Source organism: Castor canadensis, chromosome 9, assembly GCF_047511655.1.
Source record: "Castor canadensis chromosome 9, mCasCan1.hap1v2, whole genome shotgun sequence".
Lineage (NCBI taxonomy): Eukaryota > Metazoa > Chordata > Mammalia > Rodentia > Castoridae > Castor > Castor canadensis.
Window position 1 is genome coordinate 4,289,260 of NC_133394.1, and position 4,349 is coordinate 4,293,608.

General features: G+C 34.6%; 1 pseudogene; it reads right to left on the minus strand.

The window, feature by feature from the left end:
• Window positions 1-1,013: 1,013 nt before the first annotated feature.
• On the minus strand, window positions 1,014-3,057 carry LOC109679879 (ATP synthase subunit s, mitochondrial pseudogene; annotated as a pseudogene).
• Window positions 3,058-4,349: the final 1,292 nt, after the last annotated feature.

Here is a 4,349-nt window from a genome sequence, read left to right on the forward strand (position 1 = left end):
CTGTCTTTCTCAGTTTGGCTTCTTTCCTTTAATGTGATAATCTCCAGTTCCATCCATTTTCCTGCAAATGACATATTTTGTTCTTTTTTATAGCTGAATAAAATTTTGCATGTAAGTATATCACATTTTCTTCATCTGTTTATCTATCGATGGGCACCCAGGCTGACCCCGTATTTGGTATTGTCTGTATTGTATACTCACTTCGGTTCCTCCTGATAGATGCCCAGAAGTGGTATCACAGGATCATATTGCAGTTCTAGTTTTAGTTTTTTGAGGATTCTCCATACTATTTTCCATAGTGACTGCACTAATTTACATATAAGCATATAAGCATTCCATCTCTCTCCAATCCTTGTTAGCATTTCTTGTTTGTTTTCTTGATGATAGTCATGTTGACTGAGGTGAGATGGAATTTTTAATTTTTTTCTCTTTTTTTCCCCAGCTCTGGGAATTGATTTCAGGGTCTTCACTTGCTTGGCAAGTACTCCACCTCTTGAGCTATAACCCAGACTTTTTGTTTTATATTTTGTTTTTGGGATAGTGTCTGGCTTACTGTGCTAAAACTGACCTTAAACTCACAATTCTCCTCCTACTGCTTTCAGAGTAGCTGGGATTACAGGTGTGAACCATCACACCTGGCTGAGATACATTTTTAATGTAGTTTTGATTTGCATTTTCTTCATGACTAAGGATATTGAACATTTCTTTTTTTAATAGTTAAAATTGTCTTTTTGTCTGTAACTCAAGAAAATGTATTTGACAGAGGCAGATGACTATAACTGCTAGTTCATCCAGTAATTTTACAGAAAACCATTCAGAATACAAAAGTAGTTTGGGACCAAATCACGGTGAATCAGTTGTCTCCCCACACAATTAACAAAATAAACCTGAGAAAAAAAAATCCATTTTTTTCTCTAATGAATCCTGTTAAATTTATGCTTGTTCTCAATTTAACCATTTGTTTAATCCTTTTCTTCAGCATGGAATCACCACTATATCACGAGACTATTCTGTACCCTTGTCTTTATTATCAATTTACTATTTTCTGATTTGTAAATGACAGAGGTAATTGTATTAATAAATAGTGTATCATTTAGCTATAAACTACTTACATTTTTCCCATGAACAATGGATGAATATTTTCCTATAAGCTTAGTTCTAAATATAGCTAAAATTGATTTTTCTGCCTGAAAGTTGTATCATAGAAAATATTTATTTTAAAATTATTTCCAGTCAAGTTTATATTCAATAGCTTAATGTTCAAACCAAACACACAGAAATCCACAAACAAGTCAGCATATAATCACTAACAATAACAGATTTCAGAGCTACTTCAAATACGTAAAAATAGGCATTTTTTTATTACTGTTTTCTAGATAAAAATTCACTTTGTGTTTATACTTCTTTTTGATGTCCCTTGAGTTCACAGGAAGGAGGTAGTACCCAAGATATTCAAGGGAAAAAAATTAGTTCCTACTTGACACATTAAAATTTTCTGTTTGAAGAAATTTCTTAATTGATGAAAAAAAATGAGTGTAGCTTGTTTTTTATGACTGTTTCTTTTGTCCTGCGGTAGCCAGCAAAGCTACTTGTATTCAGCCAATTATCTATGTCCAATTTTAGTAAAACAAGATCATAACACAGACAATTAACCAGCAATTATTTATTCTGAGAAAAGGTATACACTTTAAAAAAAAGAAAAAAAAGAGGGCTTATCCTACCAAGAACACAGGAGTGCAGGATTATGACCAGTACATGCAAAGCATGGGAAGCAGGATGAATTGAAGGCCTCAACAACCACTGCCTCCTTTTCATTACTGACTCCATCGATAATTGAGCTTCCAATTTTTCATGATTGTGCATTTATAGTATCATGCTTAAATAATCGTAAAGTTAAAATATAAACTATTGTAATAAATATCTGTGTTACACAGCTAAATGACTTTAAAGACCTAAATCACTATATCAAGAGATAGCTACTACATATACTGCATACATATTTATACAGTATTTTATATATACTGTATATTTATTAAATACATTAGAATTAAAATGCTTATTTTGCATTTTTCTTAAAATGATTTAATGTACATATTTTCTCACTTCCAACTCAGTAACTTTACTGAGTCATGTGTCAATATTTTCTAAATATGGTAGACTGTCCAATTCTAAAATATTATATTACATCTTTACAATTCTATTGGTGAGTAGAGAATATTTGTTGCTACTTCAGATCAACAATTTCAAATGGTCCTTTATAGTGAAATAAGACACACTGATAATTATTATTTTACTTTAACTGTAATTCGAGTTCCATAGATGGCAGTGCTGTCTTAAAGACTTTGACAAGGTTCTCTTTTTCTTTCACTCCAGGAAGATCACGTAACAACAAATACCTGAGGTTTCTTAAATGATGCAAAGCAATGATGCCGTTGTCTGTGATGTTCCCACAGGTAATTATTTCCATTTCCAATAGGCTGTTTTGTGAATTTTCAAGTTAACTAAGCCTCTGCAAACATTCATCTTCAATATAATGACACTTGCACAGCCTTATTTTTTCAACATGCTGTAAGCCCTCCATGTAGTCAAATCCAATGTTCATGTTACAAGAGTCGGTGGCATCGATTGCTTGAATCTTGTATTTGTCCAGAAGCCTGTTGGGAGGTGGTTGTAATTCCTTCTGCCACCTCTCCTGGCCTTGGTAGCGCACTGTGGCCCCACAGCGCAGCAGCCACTCAGATGCTGCCCTGTCAGGACCAACATCCCTGATGCGTTCATAATCCACTTTATTGAACGCTGCATTCAGCCATCCCCAGAAGAACCTGGAGTCACATGACCATGGGAGTTTCTTTAAGCCACACAAGTGCTGGGAAATTTTTCCAAACAACATCATTTGATCTGATGCTTTCCTGCTGAACTCGTGATGAGCCTTTTCTCATATAATCTGCTCACTGGGCCTAGTCTACAGAAGAGGGTTGGAGGCAGAGAGGGGAAATGATTTTTCTGAGCCACCTGTTTAAAGAAGCGTCGCAGGGAGGGAGGGAGCGAGGGAGCGTCCCTGCGTCTACGGCGCTTCGGCCTGCCCTTCTTTCTTTTCATATTCATATAACTATTGCTCATTTTCACTTCTTGTTTCAGAACTGTGCAATTAATTTGTCCATTTATTGAGTTGATTATTTATTCTTTTAATTAATTGCTATTTTTATGTTGGGGCATACCATGGTTTTAGGTCCTTTGCACTTGATAGGCAAATGCTCTACCATTTGAGCCATGTCTCTAGTCTTATTTTGCTTTAGATATTTGTCAGATAGGGCCTAACACTTTTTTCTAGGTCTGGCCGTGGACCATGATCCTTTTACCTATGCCTTCCAAATAACTGGGATTATAAGAGTGAATTATTGCACCCAGCCTGGTGTTTAATGTTTTGCATTCTTCATATATTCTGGATGTGAATCTAATGCACTTCCACTTGTAAATTCTTGTTATTATTTCCTGAGAAAGTGGTTTTCTGTGTTTTTATTTTGAAGAGTTCCCCTATGTTTTCCTGGGGTTTCACAATTTCAGGTCTTACACATTGTACTCTTCAGAGAGCCTATTCTTTCCTGCTATGAACAGTCAAAAGCTGTATGCATTCCTGAGTGCTTACCGCTAACACGTTTTGTTGTGTTTCACTTTTATCATTTGAATTGAAGTGTTTTCAATGATGTCTTTGGACTTCTTCTTTGACCAATACATATTTTTAGAAATGGTAACTTTGATTTCTAAATATTTGAGTTTCTCTTTGTTGTACAAATATAATTTCAGTATGTTAAAATTATTAAAATGGCATCTCAGGTATTTTTCTTCAACTCTATGTCTCACTGTTTTTATTTTTGCTATTCTGTAAATTGTTCAGAGAAAAGATTTTAAATCTTGTCTGCTATAGAGAATGTTTTCTGTTCATCCTTCCCTTTTAATTTGACAACTTTTGCTCCATGTTTTTGAAGATCCACGATTACTATCTGAAGCCATGACTTTTTATCATTATGAAATTATGTTTTCTCATGTCTGCTAACATTTTTTGCTTTTTTTTTTTTTTTTTCTAGTACTTGGGTTTGAACTGAGGGCCTCATGTTTCTTAGGCAGGCACTCGTACTACCTGAGCCACTCCTTCAGCCATGTTTGGCTTCTATTTTATCTTCTATCAGCATCACCCCTTTAGTTATGCTCACTCTTCTGAGTGTGCATCTCTTTCCATACATGCACTTTCAGCCTATCTGTGTCTTTGTATTTCAAGTTTATCACCTCAAGGTAGATGTGGTTGTTTTTTTAAAAATATTTTAACTATTCTTGCAATCTTTTTCTTTTAA